We start from the raw sequence: 9,541 nt of genomic DNA, 5'->3' as shown, positions 1-9,541 counted from the left end.
AAATGCATTTTTGTCCTTTGTTTTAATTTGTGACTTTGGTCTTTTATCTATAAAATTTGGTTGGTTCATTTGAATCGTTTATCTCATTATTGTTGGCGAGATTGGCATGGCAACAGGACGGGTCGGCGGTTTTTACCTCCCAAATCCAAATTTTAATCCTCAAACAATCTTTGTTTCCCGCTTCAAACCTAAACGGGGATGGAGAATTGAAACCCAAGCTCGTCCCAAACGGGTTTGGGTTTGGGTTCAGGTATCCCCGCTCTGCCATCATCCATTTAGTAAAATAGTTTTTTTAATAGAACTATTTATTTTTTTCTAAAAACAAATTAAATTATAAATAATGAAATAAAACAATCTCAAAAAAATTTATACATACTTTTAAAATATTTTAAATAATAAATACATATCAAATAATCAAAACATTGCCAACATATTTAATATTCTAAATTATCAAAAATAAATAATAATGTACATAATGAAATAAACAGGGGGGGTTCGGGGACGGGATCGAGGTGGGTACTAGTGTCCCCATTACCCGACTCATCCCCATATTTTATAATCGCGGAAAATTCAAACCCAGTCAAAGCGGGTTTTCCCCGTCTGTAGCGGTGAAATTTGTGAGACCAAAGTCATTGATTGACTTACCTCATATATGTTAAATAGAGTCGTCACTGCGCTTTATTGTTTCCAAAGGAAATGGGAGAAAGAGTGAATAAAACTCACAGAAGTTTTTAAAATCAAAACTAATAAACTTATCTGAGATTTAGGTACCGGGGGTTGGTTATGCAAGGGGAAGGTTTTAAGCACCCCTCACATCTATGGTATTTCATAGGAACCTCTTTAAAAATATTATTATTACTGTTTGTTGTTATTATGAAAATGCTTGTGTGATTTTTGTTTAAATAGAGTGGGAGGATGAGAAAAGAAGGTTTTAAAAGTGAGTTCGGTAAGACACTGTGTCTCAGGTGTACATACCCCTTAAGTGCAGTAGGAAAGTCAGAGCTTTTGTAGTTCCTCTTAAAAGAAAAATAAAAGAGTCAAAGTGGCCAAAATCTTTTTGGGTGTTGAGCTTTAACAATACTCGATGGGTTTTTAAAATGTTAAGTTTTAACATGCTTGACAAGTTTTAATAAAATGAGCCAAGCTTTAATAATACAAGGCTGGGGTTTAATAAAAGAAGATGGTTGAGCTTTAACAATACAAAACCAAGAGTTGATTTCAAAAAGGTTGAGTTTTAACAATACAAAACCATTTTCAAAACAAGTAGGGTGCAAAGCTTTACTAATACTAAGTACAAAGATAAAAGAGATTGGAAATGAGATTGAGTACCTTGACAATTTTAGTCAATACCATTCTCATTCCTTTGGAATTTTAGCAATAACTTACGCAATCAATCATGAATACCTCATGTGTGTGTGTGATAACATGTGTCACAAAAGTAAACAACTGAGTATAACAAAGAGATCAATGTATAAAACTAAAATGATGATGGATAAAAGAATGTTTATACTTTTGAATCATTTCATATATGAATGAAGATGATGTATGATGGTTGGATAAACATCTCATGCATGGGGTTAGTACATAATGTATATGTACAATGACAATACCATAAATAAAGCACAAATGTACAATGACAAAATTATCAACAAGTATGTACAAGTATAAACAAGGAGAGATCAAAGCAAACAAGTTATATCAACATGGTGAAGCTATGATCAAGGGTTCAAATTAGGGTTTTAGAATCACACCTAAACCTAATTGATTTTAAATTGATTAAAATATCAAACTCTAAAGGAGAGTTGGTCTAAAGACACATGGTGTCATCAAGGATATTTTAACCTAACCCCCAAATAATATTTTTTAGATTTTATTATATTGATAAAATAGATAATATAAATGAGTATTGTGCAAAAAATGGTTTAAAAATAAATAATTTTGCTATTTTAAATAAAATAAACAAGTTGGTTAAGAATCGGGATGGCAAAACGGGTTAGGCCCGCCGGGTCGACCCGTTTGACCAGCCATTTTGGGCGGGCTGGATGAGGGTTTCGGCTCGGTATCTTAAGTTGGTCCACCCTGCCTAACCCGCTTAAAAAGTATGGCGGGTAGGGCGGTGCGGGTTTTGCCCGCAGGCTTTTTGTGAAAACTTTTTATTTTTTATTTAAAATTAAAACAACTTTTACTGTAAAAACAACACACTTCTCTTTAGATTGCGTTGATTGAATTGTATTCTAAATTATTATACATACAAATTGAATTATAATTGTAACATTCTTTCTATAACTTTCTAATACATGTGTTGATTGGAAAAGCTTGAAATAAAATAACAATTGTATGGCATGCATAATTATTAAGTTTTCAATACATTGGCTCACATGTTTTCTTTAGAAATAGATGTTGATTTTAAGAAAAGTAAGGATTTGATTAGTGTAAACGTGTGACAAATTTAGGATTTAACTATTAAGGAATCGATCAATATAAGAGTCTATATGATGTAACCAGTAAGAGAGTCAGGTGTTCACATTTTATGCACTACTATTTTATTCATTGTGATGTATTATGCAATGTAACTGTTATCACTGTTTCTCCTGTGTAAATTCTTAATTGGATTCTTTTAGTAGTTAGTTTTTAAATAGGATTAGGATGATACATATTGCTCATTTTTTATTTATTTTGATACCTTTTTTATTGTGCTTGAGTTTATTTTAAAAAAAATTTGTTGTAATTGATTTTTAAGACATGTTCAAGTTTTATTGTGCGTCGTTAAAAAAAATATTTTATCAACCTCTTTGGTAATAATTAAAAAATTTATAAATTATGTAGTAAATCAAATTATAAAATAAAAAATAAATAAAATTTGGCGGGTCGGCCCGCCAACTCGTAAGTAAATGGATCGGGCTTGACTTTTAAGCTCAGACACCTAAGTAGGCCCACCCCGCCCCACTTTTGGACGCGCTTAAACAGGGTGGGCCTAAACGGGACGGGTCGCCCGCTTTGCCACCCCTAGTTAAAAAAGAGAAAATAAACAAGTGCTAAAATTTTGGTTTGGCCCCAAAGGGACTTGAACCCACGCCCTCTTGCTCACAACTTAAAACCTTAACTACTGGGCCAGGTTTCATGCATTGATCATAAGGCTCCTCTGATTCATAATATATAAAATCAAGTTGGAAATGGTAAAAAGAAAATAAAACATTCAAAAGTGTAAAAGGGGTGGATCGACCCCGCGCCTAGGGGTGGCAAAACGGGTCGTGGCCCGCCGGACCGGCCCGCGCACCCGCCAAAAAATGATGGGGTGGGTTGGGATTTTAGGCTCGCCGCTCGCCAAAGCCCGCCCCGCCAAAACCCGCCGCCCGCCAAAGCCCGCCGCCCGCCAAAGTCCGCCGCTCCTCCAAAATTCCCTATTTTTAAGTTAATTCTAGTAATTTCAATTCTTGATGGTTTGTTTTATATATTTATTTGTAAATATATGTAATATTTTTCTAAGTAAAATTTGTTAAAAAGTTGCTTTTATAAAAAATTGTTTTAAAAAATAAGTGAAAAATTTAATTAAAAGGTAAAAAAAAACCTATTAATCTATTAAAAGAATGAAAAATATATATAAATAAAAATAGGCGGGGAAGCCCGCCGCCCGCCAACCCGCCATCTTGGCGGGGCGGGCATGGTTTTTGTGCCCATTTCACTTGACGGGCATGCCCGCCCCGCTCGTTTTTTGGCGGGCTTAAGGCGGGGTGGGCGGGCCGTTTTGCCACCCCCTGCGCCCCTATACACACGCTTTAAACACACACGCCATCTGAACCAAACGTTTTAAACAAGAACATTGTAATAATAAAGCATTCAAAAGTGTAAAAGGGGTGGATCGAACCCGCGTCCCTATACACACACTTTAAACATACACGCCCTTTGCCATCTGAATCAAACGCTTTAGTCATTAACTATACGCATTGTAATAAATATAAAATAAACTAAGTTAAAAGATTCAAATTTTTCAACTTCATCTTCTTCGTTGCACAACAACAAGAACAATAGTTCCAGAAAATTGAACTTCCTTATAACTCGACCATTTTCAAAAGTGTAAACAGCTAAAATACTCAGCATTTCAACCACGAATCCAGACATGTATCATTTGCAAGGTTATATAACCTATAACTTGAGAATTTCTGGAAAAAAGGGATGAACCCTAATTGTTTCTAAGTTAAATTAAATGGTCTACATTTTGAATAAAATAATGATAACAGATGGCTTTTGATCCTTAAATAATTCTAAACACAATGGTATCGAGTTTTCATCAAAATGGTACCTCTATCAATGAGTTTGAGTTCAGTTAGTTACCTCTTTGTACCTCATGGATGCTAACTCAATGCTTAGAATGGATTGAAAGCTTCTGAATCTCCTTCCTCGACCTCAACTGCAACTCAGCCAAGTGACAATGGTGGATGATGATTCTGTGTTTACAGATGCTATTTTATGACTTGGATAGCTTCTGTAGGTGATATGTGATGTGTTTGAATGCTTGGTTTGATTCAAAGTGGACTATGTAGCTCTACTCAAATCCAAGTGCAAATGGTAAAGGTAAAATTGGAGGGTAGTGTTTTAGTGGTTACAGACCTAAAGTGATGGTTGCTACAACTTTTATGAGGTGTGTGGATAGTGTTTGAATGCTTGTTTGACACTAAACAAGCTTAGAACTCGAAATGACTATAAAAATGCAAATGACACAAAAATGGATTTTCAAGTGAGAGGGTGACTTTGAGAATTCTTGTGTGTCTGATGCAAAAGGCAATGCCCTCTATTTATAGGCAAGAAATGTGACTTGTGAGGGGGGGGGGGAATCAGATCACATGGCTCTATAATTTTCAAATTGTGTACTTTTGCTTCTTCATGAAGAAATGAAGAAGTTATGGTTCCAAAGTGAAATACAAGGCCTTTAGCATGCTTGGAGTGGCTTTCTCAACATCATAAGAGATTTCTTGTGATATTTAACTTGCTTTTGCTGCAGAAGAAACAATGTAGAGGCTCAAGACAAGTTGACTTGGTGATTAAAATAGCTTTACAAGAATGGAGGTGTTAACTTTGTGCCATAAATGGAGTAATTCAATGGGCAATGGTGAAAGCACTTGGTTCATAGCCCAAAAGCACTTAAAATCATCTAATTATGGTGTCTCCAACAAGTTATAGGAGCTGTAAACAAGCTTTATGTAGATTTGATTCATAATTTAAAACTTGGTTCTTCATGGAATGACTTAAACTCAAGTGTTATGATGCCCTATTCGCAAATTCATATCTCATGGCTCAAGTGTTGAAATTTCATGCTAATGGTCTCTTTGGGAAGCCTTTGCAACATACTTCAATCCATTTGTTTGTTGTTTCTTCAAAATCATTTTGGAACTTGGTGAAAATTGGCCATGAAGTTAGGAAAAAAACTAGGTCAAAATACTTAAAAAATTTCCAAGTGTTTTTGGCTTGAAAGTTGGTAAGCTCATATCTTCCAAATGCTTCACTTTTTGGGAAAATGTTGTATGTGACAAAGTTGTTCATTTGATCAAGATCTACAATTTTTATGTTGAAATACTTTTCAGTTGCATACTTGAAATTTGAAGTTACTTGCACATGAAGTTATAGCCTAAATACTTGAAAAAATTCTAAGTATTTTAACTTTGACTTTTTTTTACTTTTGATTCTTGATTGACTTTCTTGATTTTTCTTGATCAAGTGACTTCAATAATCATATGTTGATAATTTTGATCTTTAAAAGTCTATGGTTGACCAAATTTCCTAAAAGTCAAAGGTAGTCTTGAACAGTTGATTTTCTATTGAATCAAGCTCAGGTGAATTAAGCCAAAAACCCTAATTTGATGCCAGATGACATTGGGAGTTGTTGATCCTGAATTGAGCCACACTTGGACTTAGATTTTGATAGGGATAATCATTTGAGCATATGAGAATGTTTGAGCTCCTTTGTGGGTCTCAAAACCTTAATCTTGCCTGAGTCTTTTGATCAACCACCCACCTTGGGAAACAAGCAACAAGCAAAGCACAACCTCTCTTTTTTTTGTATATTTTTTGTTCGTAAATGAAATATGAACAATAATGATGATGATGATGATGATGATCATCATACTATGCACAAATGATGTGGGATCTCAGGGTCAAAAATTGGGGTACAACACTGTCAACTTTTGGGCGGGTTCGGGTGGGTACCTACGGGTATGAGTTTTGTTGTCATGCCTATGCTAGAATGTGATATTGCAGCGGTCTCGGAGAGGGGATTGAATAGACCTCCTTAAAAATTGACTTATTAAAAATCTGTTCATTTTCAAAAGAATCGTAGTTTCAAAATTGTTTGCGATGCAAAAGCAAAGTGTGTATAATATATGCTTTTGGTTTTTGGACATATAAAGTACTCAATTGGTATACAAAATTAAATGATAGATAGAACAAATAACCAAATAAAATCAATTTATATACTGAATTACAAACCATTTACACAACTTGTGTAAACATACAACTTTAATACAATAATATTCTATAATTACAGTTTCAAGGTTCCTATCTAACAAACTTATATTTAAGAACGAAATCACTATTAATTCAATAAACCTAACTACGTGCGGTTCTAAGGAACAATAAACCTAACCATGCAATTCTAATCAAAACTAAAATAGAGAAAGAAGAAAATAATATGTTGGATGTATAATGATCTAGTAATTCGTCTTTGATATGCCTATTCCACTCTTCGATGGTTTCCCATTGATATTTATTGATATGCCTACTGGTATCTTAGGCCTTTGTTTGTCTGAAGATTGAGAAGAACTTTCATTGTGCATGTAAGCTTCCATACAGCTCTGCCAAAGTAATCATAGAGAGGGGGTTTTTTTTCTGCTAAGTTTGTCAACCCCAACCATAACCATACACACAATTTGCAAACCCCTAAAATCCTCAAGAAAATTTTAAAGGAAACATTAATCACAATAACAATCATCCTTACATATCTCATACCTTGAAGATGATACTTAAATATGAATGAAAATGGACAAAGCAATAAGTAAATATGAAAGGTCTTGTTTGCAAAACTCAAAACAACATTCAATTTTTTTTTGAAAGTTAAGAGAATAGTTGTATTGTGAATTCTAAATCAAAAGTGAATGTGTATGTTTTCAAACATTGTGAATGGGTTTTGGGAAAAGTGATTTATATATGTGCTGAAGATCTAGCATAAAAATGAGATAAAAATGTTATTTGATTCGGGACATAAGCAAAGAGTATGAGTCGAGTCAAGAGATCAAGTTATTCGAATAAAGATCCAAGAAATAAGAAAAATCAACTATATGCTTTGATTCACATTTTTTAATATACGAGTCATATGATTCGAGTCATGGAAGTGTGTGATTTGAAGCACATTTACATAACCAAATTCCAAAATATGCAAATTGCGTCTGATTCAAACTAGTCAATATGTAATTTGAAATAAACCTTTATGATTCGATTCATGGATGTTGTGATTCGAAACATGACAGCAAGTGAACAAGTTATAGACATTTTGTAATACTAATTCGTGTCATAGAAGTGTGCGATTCGAACCACACTTCCAAAATCTCAATTTTTGCAAAATGTAAAGTGTTTTTTAGATTCCAACCTTGTTATGACTTAAACCATTCACAAATGTAGTTCCTGATTAACAAACTTAACAAATTGAATAGAAGAATATTGATTTGACTATAATATTCATGCGTAAAAACGGATCAAGAAATCAACCCTTAGGTGCACAATCATGTGAAAAAACTTAATGACAATATAAACAAAACCAAAAGCTAAAAGAAGAAGCAATCAAAACATAAACCCTTAGGAAGAAGAGGTAATGCAACTTCTGTTAAGGGTTTGTTATAAGTTTTTTTAGGTTCATACAATTCAAAGATCGTTTGTATGTTTACATTTGTTCCGTTGCAGAACTAGAAATGGAGAGGATTGCAGAAACTACGACGGAGCAAATCTTCCCGAGCACTACAACGATGTGACATTATGGATCCAAGGTTATTGATAGGCCTGCAAATGCACGGCTTTATCATGTTTAGTACAAAATATTATCGATATCTCATAGACCAATTTACAAGTATCGTCCTTTTACTATTACTATGTTTAGCTAATGCGATGCAAAAAGGTTGTTCATGTGAATGGGAAAATAAACAGGTTTTAGATTAATTATGATAACGATAGACTAGAATGCAATTTGCGTCAACTGTTAGTACTCACAAAGTCGTGTCTTTTAGTTTATAACTTGAAAATATTTTTTGTAAAAAGGAGAATTAAATTAAATGTGCCTCCCGCTTTCACATGTAAGACACTGAATTTCGAATCTGTAATCTATTCGACCACTTTGTGTGGGTGCACTACAACTCTGAAATCCCTTTTGGAAAATAGTCGCTTCTTGTTTACTTAAAAAGTTGCTTTTAGTAGAAAACTTAATTTAAAGATACTACTTGCTTACACGTAACTAGTATCAGATTTTTACCTATAAACGTTTGCTTTCGCATGTACGTTTATCAGTAAAAATCAATGTTTTGAAAATCAAATTTATCCAAATCAATTAAAAAGTGTTTTCGTTGTATTTTATAATTAATTTATGAAATTCTAACCGTCAGATACATGTTTCATTCTTTTCGAGTTGAAACCGGTATCGTTATGTTACTGCTTTCGTAGTGAACTTTAATTATGAAAACATAATTTGATGAGACATGAAAACAATTCTCGTTATAAACTTTGATTTACGACTCGTCGGAGTACCATCGGTACGACAGTCATCGCATTCCGAACTTGACTAATTCAAGATAGCAAGGTGAAGTAACTAAACATACATAATTTATTCATGTTCATATTTGAAATAATAAACATTAAAGTAAAACATACACGGACATTGGCAGTAAAGTAAAAATATAAGAGAATAGGAACATGAATAATAAAATTGCAATATAATAATCAACTACTCCAAATGGAGACTTTAATTCCGGTACAAAAATGCTGGAAATAAATTGTATAACAACTATGCCAGCGGGATTAAAGTAACATACAATAACAGACAAATGAGATCCAATCTTAAAATCTAGAGTTACAATATTCCTCGAGTGAGAATTTTTTTTTGCTAATTCAATAATCTTGGATTGTGAAAACTATGCATAAGGATCCTATTTATAGTGTTAAACTCATACTGGAAGTATTTCAGACCGTGTATGAGTGGTGGATATAATGGAGGAAATGGGAAAATTGATTCTTGGGAAAAAGGCAAAATTTATAGACTGATCAGCCATGACGGGCGTCATGACCATGATGACTCGTCCGTCATCTTGATGTTCAATATCAATATAAGGGCAAGAGGGTAATTGTACACGTAATCATTATCACAAAAAGATTATGTCAGATCACGTGACATTCTCGTCACTTGGGTATCAATGATGTGTTACTAGATGTTGCTTACTGTTTATAATATTAAATATGTGATTTAATATTATTGTCAACGTTACGAGAACCTACAAGTTCACACGCATAA

Source organism: Vicia villosa, linkage group LG7 (genome assembly GCF_029867415.1).
Source record: "Vicia villosa cultivar HV-30 ecotype Madison, WI linkage group LG7, Vvil1.0, whole genome shotgun sequence".
Classification (NCBI taxonomy): domain Eukaryota; kingdom Viridiplantae; phylum Streptophyta; class Magnoliopsida; order Fabales; family Fabaceae; genus Vicia; species Vicia villosa.
The sequence above is the reverse complement of the archived record's forward strand: the minus strand, read 5'-3'. Positions refer to the sequence as shown.